Source organism: Eucyclogobius newberryi, unplaced genomic scaffold, assembly GCF_026437365.1.
Source record: "Eucyclogobius newberryi isolate DKJ021-1_F unplaced genomic scaffold, fEucNew1.0.hap1 SCAF_83, whole genome shotgun sequence".
NCBI lineage: Eukaryota > Metazoa > Chordata > Actinopteri > Gobiiformes > Gobiidae > Eucyclogobius > Eucyclogobius newberryi.
Genome location: NW_027316525.1, coordinates 222,075 through 241,159, shown reverse-complemented (window position 1 = coordinate 241,159; position 19,085 = coordinate 222,075). Strand labels below are relative to the sequence as shown.

Below are 19,085 nucleotides of genomic sequence, written 5' to 3'. Positions count from 1 at the left end.
AATATGTGTCATGAAGGCACATAGATTGCACATGAATTTCACAGTAATTGCACATGAATTGCACATGGATTCCAACAGCAATTGCACATATGACGGAATTGCACATCAGTATTAGGTTAGGTCAGTATTGCGAGTGTTCAGGACTAACAGTGTTTGTTATAAAGTCTGACAGCAGCAGGAAGGAAAGACCTACGAAACCTTTCCCTCACACAGCGAGGGTGGATTAGTCTCTCACTGAAGCTGCTCTCCAGAGCGGACATAGTGTCCTGCAGGGGATGACACTCATGGTCCAGCATAGATGTGAATCTAGCCAGGACCCTCATGTCCCCCACCTCCTGCACCGAGTCCAGAGCACAGCCCAGGACGGAGCTGGACTTCTCGATGACTTTGTCCAGCCTCTTCCTCTCCCTCTCTGTGATGCTGCTGCTCCAGCAGGCCACACCGTACAGGAGGGCTGATGCCACCACAGAGTCGTAGAAGGTCTTCAGGAGTGGCCCTGTCACTCCAAAAGACCTGAGTCTCCTCAGGAGGTAGAGCCGACTCTGTCTCTTCCTGTACAGTGCGTCTGTGTTATGAGTCCAGTCCAGTTTGTGGTTCAGATCAACACCCAGGTACTTGTATGAGTCCATTCTCTCAATGTCCCGTCCCTGGATGTTCACTGGTAAGGGGGCAGTGGGGTGGCGTCTGCGGAAATCCACCACCATTTCCTTGGTCTTCCCCGCTTTGATGAGGTAGTTCCGCTGACACCAGTCCTCAAAGTCCTGCGCTAGTCCTCTGTACTCTGCGTCATCTTCGTCCGTGATGAGTCCGATGATGGCAGAGTCATCAGAGAACTTCTGCAGGACACAGCTGTCCGTGTCATGTCTGAAGTCTGCAGTGTAAAGGGTGAAGAGAAAGGGCGCGAGGACAGTGCCCTGGGGCGCCCCCACACTGCAGGTCCGAGTGTCAGACACACAATCCCGTGCTCTCACAAACTGTAAATCCTCTGGGACCGCATGAGGCTCGCTATTTCCGTCATTTTATTTTGAAGGGACCTCACGTTACCCATGACTACGGCGGGAACCGACTTCCTGTTTGTCCCTCTCTTCTCTCTGAGTTTACGTCCAGCCTGTCTGCTTCGTTGCGTTTTCCTTAGGATGTCCGCCGGGATAACGTGACGATCTCCGGGTAAGACGACTGTTCTCCGCAGTTTCATTAGTTCCTCCTTTGTGTAAACGCGGTACGGCGCCGGCCGGGGGGCGGGGCCGGAGCCGGGGGACTCAGAGCCAAGACACGACGAAAACACTCAATCCAGCCGAATAAAGTCAAAACAAGTTATTTTAAAGCGATTCCAGTGCGTGTCCCGATCGTTCATGAAGTTCCTCTTTCATATAAACGTGTATATAAGCGTGTACCGACAACACGCCGTACTTTGGCGGCGGCCGGAGGGCGCGGGGGGGCTAGCTCGGAGCTAGCTCACATCACAACAACACGACGAAAAACGCTCAAATCCAGCTGAAAAAAGTCAAAAACAGTTGAATTAAAAACGATTCCAGCGCGTGTCCCTATCGTACAGTAAAATAGAAAAAATGTACTAACTATATTTACAAAATATAGGAGATGAAGCACAATAAGTGTGAGAAAAAAGAGAGAGCGTTTACACCGGGCTGCTAGCTGTACCAGCGCCTTATGGCGTATAAAGAAGGCCTCATTGATGCTTGAGAGTTAAGGAACAGTTCTGTATGTAATAGATATAAGCCCATTCCACGTGCAACAAGTCTAGTGATTAGTATTTTCCTTGTGGCTCAGCCTATTAGACCATGGACCTGAAATCCACAATCCCGGATTTTGGAGGCTAGTATCCTGTGCATATTGCTTATGGGGTTATGTACCCATAATAGACTCAAATTGCTTCAAAATGTCTAATCATGGGTCTTTTTTGACCTACATCTTCTTTCACTACTCAGCTATCCTTTTCCCCAAAAAAGAAATAACAATGTAGGATGGATAAAAGAAATGTGCTGCTAGATTCAAAGCAAATGTGGAACTGGGAGCTTGCGCTGAAGATCGGCTTCCATCATCCAACACATTACTGACTAGCTTGGTTAATTTGGATTGACAATGGCAATAATGCAAGAAAAAACATTCTAGCAGAGGATGGTTTCGATCCATCGACCTCTGGGTTATGGGCCCAGCACGCTTCCGCTGCGCCACTCTGCTGAATGGTTATGATCATGGGACTCAAACCCACAATCCCTGGTTCAAGAGGCCAGTGCGTAATGCCCATGGGGCTGTATACGTCTAATAGACTCAAATCGCTTCAAAATATGAAATCTAATTTTAAAGGAATGTGGAACTGGGATCTTGCTACGAAAGACTGTGCTCTAACACTGAGCTACATAACCATCTCTTGTCTGTCATGATTATTGTCCAAGCGACACCTGGAGTCAACACTTTTCACTTTGTGCCATCAACATATTGAATGGAGATGCAGGGGATTGAAACAAGGATTTCATAAATGCCCTCGTTCTGAAAGAAAGGCTCCGAAATTAAACATCAGCAAACATGCTGGTTTATAGAATAGAACCTCAAAATCTGTGCTGCTAAACACACGTTGCTGACAGGACTCGAACCTGCGCGGGGAAACCCCAATGGATTTCAAGTCCATCGCCTTAACCTCTCGGCCACAACAACAATATACATCAAAACTGTGTTTAAGAAAGTGGAAATTATCCACATTATTTTCTGAAACTAGCGCAATTACATTACCAGATTTAACTCTCCATGAATTCATGGAGACAGCATGTTTTACTAAACATTCTAAGCTCAGGTTTGGCGAGACATACCCATACTGGAAGTTGGGAATGTTGCCCAGGCTGCCTCGGCGAGAACTAGAAATTCTAACCCCTAGACCATATGAGAAATATAAAGATCAAGTGTAACAGATTGAATTGTAACATAAGCCTCATTGATGTTTGAGAGGTTAAAGAACAGTGCATAGTTGGGTCACCAGCTTTTAAGCAAGCATTTTTAATATCTAAATGTGCTTGGTTCTGCATGTCATGGAGAGAAGCACATAGCTCGGGATTTGTATCTTTCTTTTGGTTCAGCCAAATAGAGCCAGGTCTTGATTTTTAATACAGTTTTTTTTTAATGGGGTAGGAAGCACTATCAAGCAGCTCTGAGTTTGTGTTGTCCCGCCCCAGAAAATCTGGCTGAGTGCTCTAAGGAGCTAGATTTAAGTTCCAGTCCCTGTGAAGGGATGCTTTCAAGTACAACCGCTGCTACGTTGCATGGAACAGCTAAAGGTTGATTACTGCATATTGCACGCTGCATCCTAAATGGATGGGATTTTTCAATGTCTCTCTTAACAACCCACAGCGTGTCTTATTCATACTGTGGATTCAAGTCTTCCAAAAGGCTGACCACAATGTTCCCATGCCAGGAGTTGAACCCAGGCCACCTGAATGGGCCACTTTGTCTCACCTTCCTGCAGGTAGTGTGGATGGATGAAATAATATTGTTTGAATTTTATAAGTGCTACAAGGTTCAAAGGTAATGCGGGACTGGGAGCTTGCACTGAATCACCACATGTGCTGATTTGAAATATTTAAGTGAAGGTCTCTAAAATTCACTGCAGTGTAATCTGGCCATTAGCAAAGACTACAGTGTCACCTGGAGATGCTGGGGATTGAACCCAAGACCTCGTACATGCTAAGCATTCGCTCTACCACTGAGCTACACCCCCTTCCTTATCAATGCCTTAAAATGATAGAATGGACAAAAACAGAACAGATAGAATAGAATCAACAGAAACAGTGACCAGATAGGCAATTCAATTCTTCATTTTTTTTTGTTTATTGCAATTTGACTGGTTGTGACACAAAGGTTTGTCCCATTGTTACTTTACTTACATGTGCGTCACTTTTTGTGTGTTACAGTAACTTTTTTGGCCTGATCACCCAGTCCACAAGTGTTCCTGTACCTATATATTTACAAATCAAGCACTGTTAAGCAGGTGGCATCCTTTGCTGGTCAGGGGGAAGAGAAAGGTATGTTTCCAGCAGGGTTCTAAGAAATATGAAGCAATGCCAATGGATTTTTTGCCCATCAGCTTGACCACCTGGCCACCACAATACTGCATCTTTGGAAAATTACAGTGAAAGCTTTAGACCAATAAAAAAATCAAGATATGCTTGTCCAGTCAAGAATTGCTGGAAAACATGACTGATCCCAAATGAAGTAAAGTATGCGCTCTACCGCTGACCCACTTTGTCTAGAAATGCTCCAAAAAGAAACACCAACCAACCTGCTAGTCTATAGATGCATAGAAAAGCTGAAGGTTGATTACAAACTTCCGCATGCTGCGCCCAAATTGATGCCAAGTTTCTATGCCTCTCTTCACCTCCGTCCAGCTTGAAAGTACTCGTAACCACGGTGAGTCTTGTACATAATGTGGCTACAAGTATTCCAGAAGGACAGACCAGATATTCCCATACCGGGAGTTGAACCCGGGCCACTTGAATGAGAGCCAGGAATCCTAACCGCTAGACCATATGGGAAGGATTTGAGAAGGTAAGAGCTAATTTAATGGTAAAAAAGATAAGATAAGATAAGATGAGATGAGATGAGATGAGATAAGATAAGATAATAAGATAAATACATAAATACCATTGCATGTGATCACAACAGTAATTGCACATGAATATGTGTCATGAAGGCACATAGATTGCACATGAATTTCACAGTAATTGCACATGAATTGCACATGGATTCCAACAGCAATTGCACATATGACGGAATTGCACATCAGTATTAGGTTAGGTCAGTATTGCGAGTGTTCAGGACTAACAGTGTTTGTTATAAAGTCTGACAGCAGCAGGAAGGAAAGACCTACAAAACCTTTCCCTCACACAGCGAGGGTGGATTAGTCTCTCACTGAAGCTGCTCTCCAGAGTTGACATAGTGTCCTGCAGGGGATGACACTCATGGTCCAGCATAGATGTGAATCTAGCCAGGACCCTCGTGTCCCCCACCTCCTGCACCGAGTCCAGAGCACAGCCCAGGACGGAGCTGGACTTCTCGATGACTTTGTCCAGCCTCTTCCTCTCCCTCTCTGTGATGCTGCTGCTCCAGCAGGCCACACCGTACAGGAGGGCTGATGCCACCACAGAGTCGTAGAAGGTCTTCAGGAGTGGCCCTGTCACTCCAAAAGACCTGAGTCTCCTCAGGAGGTAGAGCCGACTCTGGCTCTTCCTGTACAGTGCGTCTGTGTTATGAGTCCAGTCCAGTTTGTGGTTCAGATCAACACCCAGGTACTTGTATGAGTCCATTCTCTCAATGTCCCGTCCCTGGATGTTCACTGGTAAGGGGGCAGTGGGGTGGCGTCTGCGGAAATCCACCACCATTTCCTTGGTCTTCCCCGCGTTGATGAGGTGGTTCCGCTGACACCAGTCCACAAAGTCCTGCGCCAGTCCTCTGTACTCCGCGTCATCTTCGTCCGTGATGAGTCCGATAATGGCAGAGTCATCAGAGAACTTCTGCAGGACACAGCTGTCCGTGTCATGTCTGAAGTCTGCAGTGTAAAGGGTGAAGAGAAAGGGCGCGAGGACAGTGCCCTGGGGCGCCCCCACACTGCAGGTCCGAGTGTCAGACACACAATCCCGTGCTCTCACAAACTGTAAATCCTCTGGGACCGCATGAGGCTCGCTATTTCCGTCATTTTATTTTGAAGGGACCTCACGTTACCCATGACTACGGCGGGAACCGACTTCCTGTTTGTCCCTCTCTTCTCTCTGAGTTTACGTCCAGCCTGTCTGCTTCGTTGCGTTTTCCTTAGGATGTCCGCCGGGATAACGTGACGATCTCCGGGTAAGACGACTGTTCTCCGCAGTTTCATTAGTTCCTCCTTTGTGTAAACGCGGTACGGCGCCGGCCGGGGGGCGGGGCCGGAGCCGGGGGACTCAGAGCCAAGACACATCGCCACGACACGACGAAAACACTCAATCCAGCCGAATAAAGTCAAAACAAGTTATTTTAAAGCGATTCCAGTGCGTGTCCCGATCGTTCATGAAGTTCCTCTTTCATATAAACGTGTATATAAGCGTGTACCGACAACACGCCGTACTTTGGCGGCGGCCGGAGGGCGCGGGGGGGCTAGCTCGGATGAAAAACGCTCAAATCCAGCCGAAAAAAGTCAAAAACAGTTGAATTAAAAACGATTCCAGCGCGTGTCCCTATCGTACAGTAAAATAGAAAAAATGTACTAACTATATTTACAAAATATAGGAGATGAAGCACAATAAGTGTGAGAAAAAAGAGAGAGCGTTTACACCGGGCTGCTAGCTGCACCAGCGCCTTATGACGTATAAAGAAGGCCTCATTGATGCTTGAGAGTTAAGGAACAGTTCTGTATGTAATAGATATAAGCCCATTCCACGTGCAACAAGTCTAGTGATTAGTATTTTCCTTGTGGCTCAGCCTATTAGACCATGGACCTGAAATCCACAATCCCGGATTTTGGAGGCTAGTATCCTGTGCATATTGCTTATGGGGTTATGTACCCATAATAGACTCAAATTGCTTCAAAATGTCTAATCATGGGTCTTTTTTGACCTACATCTTCTTTCACTACTCAGCTATCCTTTTCCCCAAAAAAGAAATAACAATGTAGGATGGATAAAAGAAATGTGCTGCTAGATTCAAAGCAAATGTGGAACTGGGAGCTTGCGCTGAAGATCGGCTTCCATCATCCAACACATTACTGACTAGCTTGGTTAATTTGGATTGACAATGGCAATAATGCAAGTAAAAACATTCTAGCAGAGGATGGTATCGATCCATCGACCTCTGGGTTATGGGCCCAGCACGCTTCCGCTGCGCCACTCTGCTGAATGGTTATGATCATGGGACTCAAACCCACAGTCCCTGGTTCAAGAGGCCAGTGCGTAATGCCCATGGGGCTGTATACGTCTAATAGACTCAAATTGCTTCAAAATATGAAATCTAATTTTAAAGGAATGTGGAACTGGGATCTTGCTACGAAAGACTGTGCTCTAACACTGAGCTACATAACCATCTCTTGTCTGTCATGATTATTGTCCAAGCGAGACCTGGAGTCAACACTTTTCACTTTGTGCCATCAACATATTGAATGGAGATGCAGGGGATTGAAACAAGGATTTCATACATGCCCTCGTTCTGAAGTGAGGCTCCGAAATTAAACATCAGCAAACATGCTGGTTTATAGAATAGAACGAAACCTCAAAATCTGTGCTGCTAAACACACGTTGCTGACAGGACTCGAACCTGCGCGGGGAAACCCCAATGGATTTCAAGTCCATCGCCTTAACCTCTCGGCCACAACAACAATACACATTTGAACTGTGTTTAAGAAAGCGGAAATTATCCACATTATTTTCTGAAACTAGCGCAATTACATTACCAGATTTAACTCTCCATGAATTCATGGAGACAGCATGTTTTACTAAACATTCTAAGCTCAGGTTTGGCGAGACATACCCATACTGGAAGTTGGGAATGTTGCCCAGGCTGCCTCGGCGAGAACTAGAAATTCTAATCCCTAGACCATATGAGAAATATAAAGATCAAGTGTAACAGATTGAATTGTAACATAAGCCTCATTGATGTTTGAGAGGTTAAAGAACAGTGCATAGTTGGGTCACCAGCTTTTAAGCAAGCATTTTTAATATCTAAATGTGCTTGGTTCTGCATGTCATGGAGAGAAGCACATAGCTCGGGATTTGTATCTTTCTTTTGGTTCAGCCAAATAGAGCCAGGTCTTGGTTTTTAATACAGTTTTTTTTAATGGGGTAGGAAGCACTATCAAGCAGCTCTGAGTTTGTGTTGTCCCGCTCCAGAAAATCTGGCTGAGTGCTCTAAGGAGCTAGATTTAAGTTCCAGTCCCTGTGAAGGGATGCTTTCAAGTACAACCGCTGCTACGTTGCATGGAACAGCTAAAGGTTGATTACTGCATATTGCACGCTGCATCCTAAATGGATGGGATTTTTCAATGTCTCTCTTAACAACCCACAGCGTGTCTTATTCATACTGTGGATTCAAGTCTTCCAAAAGGCTGACCACGATGTTCCCATGCCAGGAGTTGAACCCAGGCCACCTGAATGGGCCACTTTGTCTCACCTTCCTGCAGGTAGTGTGGAAGGATGAAATAATATTGTTTGAATTTTATAAGTGCTACAAGGTTCAAAGGTAATGCGGGACTGGGAGCTTGCACTGAATCACCACATGTGCTGATTTGAAATATTTAAGTGAAGGTCTCTAAAATTCACTGCAGTGTAATCTGGCCATTAGCAAAGACTACAGTGTCACCTGCTGGGGATTGAACCCAAGACCTCATACATGCTAAGCATGCGCTCTACCACTGAGCTACATCCCCTTCCTTATCAATGCCTTAAAATGATAGACGGATAGATGGACAAAAACAGAACAGATAGAATAGAATCAACAGAAACAGTGACCAGATAGGCAATTCAATTCTTCATTTTTTTTTTGTTTATTCCAATTTGACTGGTTGTGACACAAAGGTTTGTCCCATTGTTACTTTACTTACATGTGCGTCACTTTTTGTGTGTTACAGTAACTTTTTTGGCCTGATCACCCAGTCCACAAGTGTTCCTGTACCTATATATTTACAAATCAAGCACTGTTAAGCATGTGGCATCCTTTGCTGGTCAGGGGGAAGAGAAAGGTATGTTTCCAGCAGGGTTCTAAGAAATATGAAGCAATGCCAATGGATTTTTTGCCCATCAGCTTGACCACCTGGCCACCACAATACTGCATCTTTGGAAAATTACAGTGAAAGCTTGAGACCAATAAAAAAATCAAGATATGCTTGTCCAGTCAAGAATTGCTGGAAAACATGACTGATCCCAAATGAAGCAAAGTATGCGCTCTACCGCTGACCCACTTTGTCTAGAAATGCTCCAAAAAGAAACACCAACCAACCTGCTAGTCTATAGATGCATAGAAAAGCTAAAGGTTAATTACAAACTTCCGCATGCTGCGCCCTAATTGATGCCATGTTTCTATGCCTCTCTTCACCTCCGTCCAGCTTGAATGTAATTGTAACCACAGTGAGTCTTGTACATAATGTAAGCCGGGAGTTGAACCCGGGCCACCTGGATGAGAGCCAGGAATCCAAAACCGCTAGACCATATGGGAAGGATTTGAGAAGGTAAGAGCTAATTTAATGGTAAATAAGATAAGATAAGATAAGATAAGATAAGATAATAAGATAAATACATAAATACCATTGCATGTGATCACAACAGTAATTGCACATGAATATGTGTCATGACGGCACATAGATTGCACATGAATTTCACAGTAATTGCACATGAATTGCACATGGATTCCAACAGCAATTGCACATATGACGGAATTGCACATCAGTATTAGGTTAGGTCAGTATTGCGAGTGTTCAGGACTAACAGTGTTTGTTATAAAGTCTGACAGAAGCAGGAAGGAAAGACCTACGAAACCTTTCCCTCACACAGCGAGGGTGGATTAGTCTCTCACTGAAGCTGCTCTCCAGAGCGGACATAGTGTCCTGCAGGGGATGACACTCATGGTCCAGCATAGATGTGAATCTAGCCAGGACCCTCATGTCCCCCACCTCCTGCACCGAGTCCAGAGCACAGCCCAGGACGGAGCTGGACTTCTTGATGACTTTGTCCAGCCTCTTCCTCTCCCTCTCTGTGATGCTGCTGCTCCAGCAGGCCACACCGTACAGGAGGGCTGATGCCACCACAGAGTCGTAGAAGGTCTTCAGGAGTGGCCCTGTCACTCCAAAAGACCTGAGTCTCCTCAGGAGGTAGAGCCGACTCTGTCTCTTCCTGTACAGTGCGTCTGTGTTATGAGTCCAGTCCAGTTTGTGGTTCAGATCAACACCCAGGTACTTGTATGAGTCCATTCTCTCAATGTCCCGTCCCTGGATGTTTACTGTTTTTTTTTTTTTTTTTTTTTTTATCTTTTATTATCAAAAACATCAAAACAAGTATTTACATATATTTACATGAATGTACAGACAGACATGACACACAAGGGCAGGGGAATGGGATACACAAGGGCAGGGGGAGACGAGACAAAAAATTACAGAAAATCAAACACACAATCATTCTCCAAACATTCTTCAGTGATGGGGGGTGATGCCGTGGTTGGGGTTGATGCCGTGGTTGGGGGGGTTATGCCGGGGTCAGAAGATGATGTCCAGGTTTCCAGAGGGTGTGAGGTGGATCAGGGTGTTGTGGGGGACGAGGTGGGTGATGAACCGGTGCTCTGCTGCCATGTGGAGGTGTCGGAGGTGTGCGGCCAAGAGTCCTTTGAAGATGGGCCAGGGTTCTGCTGTTTTATTGTCACGGAGATGGATGTTCCTGTTGAGATATAATGTGTACCGGCTATGGAGAGGGTTAGTCGGGCGAGATGGGTGTTGGCTACAGAGCGACTCTGTCCGGGACCAAAGAGGAAGAGCCAGGGCTCCTGGTCGTCCCCTCCTAGGGCCGCCGGCAGTGGGAGCCTCCAGGACAGCCTCCGAGCGAGGAGGTCCTGCAGTCGGGACCAGAACGGGCGGACGGCCGGGCAGGTGTACAGCATGTGCTCCAGGGTCTCGGGGGGTCCGTGGCACACGGGGCAGTCCGCAGCGTAGCTGTCGGGAAGAAATGCGTGCAGTGCTGCGGATGTAAAGACGATCCTGTGTCTAAATCTGAAGTCAAAATGACCTACGTTATGTGGGGTGTACCAATTATAGATGTTGGCCCAGATGGTTGCAATGGTGCGTGCGGGGAATGTTAATGACCATTTGTGTTCCGAGGCGGGACGCCTGAGCACTCCCGGCAACAACAACTGATACAGGATGCGGGTGGGTAGGTCTGTGAAAATCCTAAACCTCCCCGTGCTAACAAATACATTAAAATTCAACTTACCTGTCGTGCTCCCCATTTGGCCCAAAGTGCTTCCCCAATGCCTGACCAGATTCCTGTTAAAAATACTTACCATACCACTAATATACTTTTTCCTAAACACTTTACCTGCTAACCTAAAACACTTCCCTATATAATCTACACTAAAATTACCTTTCACGTCAAATACCTTACCTACATATTCCAGCCCAGCCTCCTCCATCGCCCCACTGATCATGCACTCACGCTTCCCGGGGGGAGCGGAGAGCAAGTCAGGGTTATGACGGAGGGGCATGTGCGCGAGACCCTCACCGCTGTCTGGAACCGCCACAGTCAGGGGCCTGAAAGTCCTCCACGCCTCCAAGAGTTCCCTCTCGAAGGGGGGGAGGCCTTCCAGGACCGAAACAGGGGGCAACAAACACAAATTATAAACACCAAACTTACCTAGACTATTAACAAACTCACCTATATAATCCTTCCATGGAGCATCTACCTCAACGTCTAGAAATTTCCGAATTGTTTTCAGCCGGAAGGCCTTCTTCCTTAACTCTAAATCTGCTAACTTTAAACCTCCCTGATCGTACTCACCTATCATAACCTTATGTGCAATAAAGCCCCTCTCACGATTCCACAAAAAGTGGTTTATCACTAACCTTAATTTGTTAGCATAGACCCCCGGCAGGCCGTACACGGAGAGTGCATGGTTCAACATGGACATGCACAAAGAATTTACAACTAAGACTTTACCTTTTAATGTCAGATTACGACGTCTCCAAAAATTCAAGCGCGCTGTAATTTTCTCGCACAAAGGCGACCAAAGTGCAGTACGACACGCCTCCTCGTCTCTGCCCAGGGGGACGCCGAGGACCTTGTAGGAGTCCCCGGCCTCCCGGAGCTGGACAGGGAGAGGAACAGGCGTGACGCTGCCGCAAAATTTAACCGTGGTTTTATCGAAATTTATTTTGGCCCCTGAAGCGAGGCCATAAACATTGAGCACGTGGAGAGAGGCGTTCAGGCTCTCCACGTCTCGGAGGATCAGATTCGTGTCATCTGCGTACTGAAAAATTTTGACTTCCCTACCCGCAGGCGTGGTCAGTCCCCTCACCGCCGCGTCCGCCCGCAACATGGCCGCCAAAGGCTCAGCGGCGATGCTGTAGAGGAGCGACGAGAGGGGACAGCCCTGCCTGACTGATCTTTTTAAGGGGAAAGAGTCAATTAGAAACCCGTTGACTTTGACCTTACTGACCGCAAAGGAATAGATGAGCTGTAGCCAATTAACAAACCGTTCGCCGAAACCTAACTTACCTAATACAGTCCAGAGGAACGAATGCTCAACTCTGTCGAACGCCTTGTTAAAGTCTACACTAACGTGAATACCACCGGTCGCGTGCATCTGCCGAAGGAGATATCTCAGAGACAAAACTATGTCTGAGATGTCCCTCCCGGGGACGCTGTAGGCCTGCGAGGGGTGTATGATGGATCCAATCACACGCTTTAACCTACCTGCTAATACCTTTGCTAAAATTTTATAGACTACGTTCAAAAGGCTAATGGGCCTGTAGTTGGCGAGGCTGCTCCTGTCGCCCTTCTTAAAAAGCAGAGTGACGACACTCATCGCAAAACCATCGCCAACTCTACACTCACTCTCAAAATCCTGATATAATAGGAGTAGGATCGGAGCTAACCTGGAAGCGAAACGCTTGAAAAACTCACAGGTTAGTCCGTCCTCTCCGGGGCTTTTTCCTGTATTTAAACTCTTGACTGCAGCCTCTATCTCCATGAGAGACAGAGGCGCGTCGCACAGCTCCCTATCCTCCCTGCTCAGTTTGCGCTCCAGAGCACCTACAGCCTGGTCTAAAGCCTGCTCTGCCACTCCGTCTGAACTAAAAAGCCTACTATAGAAATCCTGCGCTGTCTCTAAAACCTCACTTACCTCGGAAACAATCTTACCTGTCTTCTCTATCAACTTATCTATGTGCATCTTTCCCTGTGTAGCCTTCTCACAGCCGAAGAAGAACGCTGTCGAGCGTTCTCCTTCGACTGTGTGTCTGGCTTTTGCCCTCAAAATTGCACCCTGACACCTACTTACCTCCAGCTGCTCCAGCTCAGCGCGCACCACCAGGTACTCTGGATCCACAGGGCCAGTGGTGGAAGCTGCGCCCTGGTCCAGGACCTGCAGGCGCTGGCGGAGAGCGGTCTCCCTCCTGGTCGACAGCCACGCCTTGTGTTTGCTGTAATTGACACAGAGCTTTTTAATGCGTGTTTTTGCCGTCGGCCACCAATCGACCACGCTGTCGATCAGCTCCAGCTCCATGTCAAATACATCAAACAAAAAGTCCATTTTCCTACAAAAAGTTTCATCACCGAGGATGGAGCTGTTTAGGACCCACAGTCCTCCATTCCTCGGTGATGAAACTAACCCAAAATAAATATCTAAAGTGGAGTGATCACTCAAGCCTGACCACTTGTAGGAAGCACCACTGACTCTCTGTGCCAGGTCTGAGGAGGCAAAACAGAGGTCAATGCGGGACTGCTTCAGGACGCCCTGCCACCTGGAGAAATCCTTCAGGAAGGGGTGGACGAACCGCCACACCTCCGTCAGGTTCCTGCTGGCGGCTTCTTCCAACAGGGCTGTCCTGGCAGTGCTGTTTTTAAAAGAGTTGTTAATGCCGATGTCTGTCTTGCAAAGTGTTGTATTAAAGTCACCGATTATGATTGTATTGTCGTTTGCAAAGCGAAATATTTTTTTGAAGAATTGCCTCCTCAGACCATCATCGTTCGGGGCGTAGATATTAATTAGTCTGAACTTCACTGTGTCCGTGAAGTCCAGGACCAGGAAGGAGCCCTCTGGGTCGGCGTGTACCAGGGTGGGTTGGCCTAAGACACCAGGCCTCACCACCGTGGCCACATCGCGCGAGCACGCCGTGCCCAGGGCCCAAAATACAGAGCCTACTCCCACGTTCCGCACTCGTTGCGCGTGGCTGACATCCCAATGCGTTTCTTGGATGCAGAGCACGTCCCACTTGGAAAAGTGTAACGCGCTCTGCATCCGCACTGGGCTCCGCAGGCCGCCTGCGTTCCAAGAGGACAAGGAGAACGCCATTAAGAGGAGACTTTGGAGGATACAACCCATCTTTTATTTCGACTTCTTTTTGGCGCCCGTCGCATCTGACTCCCACACTCTTTTTCTGACTTCACGGGTGGAGAAATCCATGAAGTCATCATTAAAAACAGTCTCAAGCTCACCTCGTGGGGCAGAGCTGCGTGTGGAGGATGGTGGGTTGATGGAGCTTTCTGCTGGCGCTTTTGATGTGGCTGGAATGGAGGAGGCGGAGGAGGTGGAGCCGCTCTGAGCAGCAGCGCCCTCTCCATCTCCTGCCACCTGCTTCCTGCGTCTTGTCCCTTTCTTTTCCTTCTTCTCCACCTGTCCCCTCTTACCACCGTCCGACTGGAGCTTGGGATCATCACCCAGCCCTGTGGTGATGTCCCCCCCTTTGGAGGTAAGATGCGGGGCCTGTCCCGCACCCATCCTCCTCCCGGGTTCAGCCTCTGCCTCCACGGGCTTAGGAGTTGGACCCTCACGAGTCCCTTCCCTCTGGTCAGGAGGAGCAGTTTGTCCTGCTCCCACCTTCCCAGACGCCAGCGCTGAGCCGAGCACCATCTCCAGTGCGACGGGCGCCTCCTCGTCTGAGGAGTCAGAGGAGCAAGAGGAGCCGAACACCTCTGGCTCCCCTGACTCCTCCACAGCCTCCTCCTCCAAAACCTCCTCTACTTCGGAGAGAGCAGTTGCGGGCACGTTCTGGGCCACGTCACTGCTCTCTCCTCCAATGGCGTCCTCCCTGTCCTCCCCTCTGTCCTCCCCTCTGTCCTCCTCTCTGTCACCCGCACCACACGGACATAAGTGGCGGAACATGCGGCACTCTCTGCACTTCGGGGCCCACTGCGCGACACACTCGCGCGCGTAATGCCCCTGGCTCCCGCAGTTGCGGCACAGAAAGTCAGGGCACTCCCTCAGAATATGGCCAGGCTGGAGACACCCCCTACACACCCGCACCTGCCTGTCGTGTATTACCCTGAAGTACTCGGGGCCCCCCGCGGTGTCAAACCTGACAGAATACGGTAAGGACTGCACCGTGTCCGTGAACCTTACCCGTACAAACCTGGTGCCGTCCGCCATGTTCGTCCCCGGCCACATTCTCCTCCTCACCTCGGAGACCGCAGAGACCCCCCAGGCGTAGAGCTTGGCCAGGATCTCCTCGTCCTCGATATAAGCCGGCAGCCCCATGAAGGACATGACCAGCTCATCAACCGAGATGTCACGGGCGTGAACCCTGACTCCTCCAATGCAGTACCCATCCAGGAGCCGCTCCTTCGCTTTGGTGGTACTGACGGTTACTTCATATTTGTCCTTTGAGATGAGTCTGCACGCTACTATGGAGCCGCACACCTCCTGAGTTGATTTCAAAAAAGCTAGTGGCGTGATTTGTGCTCCCTCCGTTAGTTCCAATACCACAGTGAGTTCTTTCATAAATTTCATCCTTCTTTCTTTGTTCTTTCTATTATTTACAGATTCTTTCAAACTTTGTCTTGCCTTTGTCGTGTCCATTCCAGTGTCCGATGCCGTGTTGTCCGTCCTTTGAGCCATGCTCACAAAAAAACAAAAAATCCACCTCCCAGTAAGTTTACTGGGAGGGGAACAAACAAAAAAACTGAAAAAAGTAAATGAAAATGATCAAAATAACGATTAAAAACTCCAAAAAACTCCCAAACCTCCAGCTCCAGACCATGCAGCACACCACAAATTGCACGCACCTCAAAAAGGCGAAATCTACGAGGTAACATTGGTCACTGAATATCTAGCTGAAACAGGTGGAGTAGCATTTAAGAGGCGCTGTGGCTGTCTAGTAAACAGGACATCCTGGGTTCAAATCCCAGCAGTGCCTTCATGATAGCCTTTCAAGCAAATCAGTTGTTTACATGTACAGAAAAACTTATCACCCGAAAGAGCTCTTTTACATTTTGCAATTAGAGATTGAAAAGTATCCCTGAATAAACAGAGTAAATGCACTCTTTTCACTCCTTGTTTCTCAGTTTGATGGTAAGGATTGATTGATGTAGACTGTTTTCGGATGACTGTTTTGCTTTTGTGAAAAAGGGGAATCAGACAAAAGTTGCAAAGGCATTCAAAGGCTGTGAGTTCGAGACCCACCAGAGTCACTGTTGTAACCCCTGTTATCTACATTGGTAAATAGGAAAGCCTGCTTGTGTTATTAACTGATGAAAGGAACTGCTAAACTTGGTTCAATTACCACAGAATCCCAGTGTGCTATAGGCTGGCCACTGCTTGGTAGGAGTTTCCCGTACGTGAGTGACTGTTCCTTCCTTCCTTCACGCCCCGCTCAACCTCGTCTTCTTCTAAAGAGCTTGGCGCTGTCATCAGAAGCTTTGGTCTTACTCAGCACCTGAGTGGCCCCACAGAGGGCAAATGGCACACTCTGGACCTGCTAATGACAAAGCGGGTTAATATTTCAAATTACAGTGTGGTAAATGTTACTTTGTCTGATGGTTTCTGTATTTCTCCAGGTGCAATGAGTTTGCAGTGTTCTTTGCAAGACTCATTTCAGAACATTAATAATACCATTATTTGCAGATAACAAGCACGCAGCCAACTAGACAACTGGAGTTAACCCATTTTGCATTTGTGGCTGACAAAACTTTCCAAGAGATCACCACAAGTCTGAGTTCCACTACATGCTGCCTTTATGCATTGCCTACTAGATTTTTAAAGTCTATGGTGAGCAGTCTGTTGGCTCCAATCAATGAAAAAGTCAACATGTTGCTTGGATCTGGAATTTTCCCAAGAGCCTTAAAACTGCAGTCATTAAGCCTCTCTTAAAGAAGAGCAGTCTTGATGCCACAGTGCTAAATAAATACCGGCCCATCTCAAACCTACTACTACTCAGTTGTCCATTCAAGCATGCAAATTATTTACAACGACAGAAAATGCGCTGCTGTTACAAATTGGAATAAGAGATGGAAAAGTATCCCTGCACACACAGATTAACTGCACTCTTTTCACTTTTTGATTCTCAGTTTGTTGGCAAGGAATGACTGATGTAGACCCATTTTGGATGAATACCGTGTTTTGCGTTTGTGGAAATGAGCATCATGGAAGGATGTATGGGCTCTGTGGCGCAATGGATAGCGCATTGGACTTCTAGGCATAATTTGCAAGGGGATTCAAAGGTCGCTAATGGTGAGAGTACATGGTTGTTTTTTACAATGGAAAGTCTGCTCGCTTTACTATCTGATGAAAGGCACTGCTGAACGAGGTTCAATTGCCAAGTGTGCTTGAAAAAGTAAGCAAATACATCGGCATTATGTCAAATAACATTATCTTGCAATTTTTCCTCAACATCCAGATCAACTGCAGTATATTGAGTGCGCAATAAATTGGCGAGAGTCGATTGATTGAGAGACTTCCAGTTTTTTTATAGCTACATTGGTACAGGGGATTTAGCTCAAAGGTAGAACGATTGATGCCCTCGCTCTCCATTAAACACAGTTGATTGGACAGGGGCTGAACTTTCGAAAGTTGCTGGCTCGCTTTTTTCAAGATTGTTTGCACTGTTTGCAATCCTTGTTTCCCATTTTTGTGGCAAGGGATGATTGATGTTAAGACTTGTAGCTTTGGATCACCGTTATCCGTCTAGGGAGCATTCTGCGGTTCAATGGTGTAATGGTTTGCGCACTTTGAATCCAGCAATCCGAGTTCAAATCTCAGTGGAACCTTGAGTGCCCCGAGAGTAGCGTTACTCTTTTGAAAAAGTGCAGAAACATGAAGAATCTTTGGGTAAAATCTGTGCTTACCCCCTGAAAGGAGCCAACCAAAGCATACAAACTAAACAAAGCTGTTAAAATCTGGAGCTGGTTTTCTTATGACCAAGCTTATGATTCAACGCCTGGATTACAAAAGGCGTAAACGTTTCACCGCATTGCAAAAGAAAATCAAATGAAAAGCATTGATGTGTTGAAGGAATCCTTTGACTTGGAGAGACAGGACTTTTATAGGACTTATTATAAGCAAGAAATGAAACAAAGAAATGACCACTATAATCCTCTGACAGTAATCTTTGTTGAAACCAATCAATCAGAACTTGCGAGGGGAAGAAGAAGAAGAAGAAGAAGAAGAAGAAGAAGAAGAAGAAGAAGAAGAAGAAGAAGAAGAAGAAGAAGAAGAAGAAGAAGAAGAAGAAGAAGAAGAAGAAGAAGAAGAAGAAGAAGAAGAAGAAGAAGGCGGCGGCGGCGGCGGCGACGACGAACACCTTATGCTCTCTAAACGCGGGGAAATCTCGTGGACCTCCAAGCCGTCGCTTGAGAGGCAAGGCGAGGAGGAGGAGAAGTAGGAGTAGACAAGTTGGCGCCCATCAGGGAGCTGTGGGACTTGTGGTGCAAGCGACTGCCGCTCATGTACAATCCGGGATCCAAGGTCACCGTAGACGAGAGGCTGGTTTCGTTTAGAGGTGATTTTTTTTTATTTAAACAAATGGAGAAAAAAAAAGAGAAAATAATAATAATCAATAAATCAATAAATCAATAAATTAATAAATTAATAAATTAATAAATTAATAAATTAATAAATTAATAAATTAATAAATTAATAAATTAATAAATCAATAAATCATGAAAAGTAAATTCAAATTAAATAATATTTGTTGTTCTTGTGTTCTTGTTTTTCCTTCATTATTTTTTTTTATTTTTTTTCCCCTTCTTCTTCTTCTTCTTCTTCTTCTTCTTCTTCTTCTTCTTCTTCTTCTTCTTCTTCTTCTTCTTCTTCTTCTTCTTCTTCCTTCTTCCTTCTTCTTTCTTCTTCTTTCTTCGTTCTTCTTTCTTCTTTGACAGGTCGCTGCCCCTTCCCTCAAAGCCGGCGAAGTACGGAATCAAGCTGTGGGTCGCGTGCGACTCGCTGTCCAGTTACGCCTGGAAGATGCAGGTCTACACCGGGAAATCCGATAAGCGCGCGCCTCCGGAGAAGAACCTGGCCACGCGGGTCGTGCTCGATCTCACCGAGGGACTGGGAAGGGGGGCCGGGGGGGGCGCAACGTCACGTGCGACAACTTCTTCACCTCGTACGAGCTCGCCCGCAGGCTATTCTTCGAGAGGGACGGC

The 19,085-nt window shown here is 46.9% G+C and overlaps 4 non-coding genes across 4 annotated transcripts; all 4 read right to left on the bottom strand.

Moving 5' to 3' along the window:
- Positions 1–2,591: 2,591 nt before the first annotated feature.
- trnas-uga (transfer RNA serine (anticodon UGA)) lies at positions 2,592–2,673 on the bottom strand. Its single transcript has one exon. It is a non-coding gene; the product is annotated as a tRNA-Ser (tRNA).
- A 982-nt stretch (positions 2,674–3,655) lies between these two features.
- On the bottom strand, positions 3,656–3,727 carry trnaa-agc (transfer RNA alanine (anticodon AGC)). Its single transcript has one exon. It is a non-coding gene; the product is annotated as a tRNA-Ala (tRNA).
- Positions 3,728–4,469: 742 nt separating this feature from the next.
- Positions 4,470–4,541, bottom strand: trnae-cuc (transfer RNA glutamic acid (anticodon CUC)). The gene has a single exon. It is a non-coding gene; the product is annotated as a tRNA-Glu (tRNA).
- Positions 4,542–7,266: 2,725 nt separating this feature from the next.
- On the bottom strand, positions 7,267–7,348 carry trnas-uga (transfer RNA serine (anticodon UGA)). The gene has a single exon. It is a non-coding gene; the product is annotated as a tRNA-Ser (tRNA).
- Between the last annotated feature and the right edge of the window lie 11,737 nt (positions 7,349–19,085).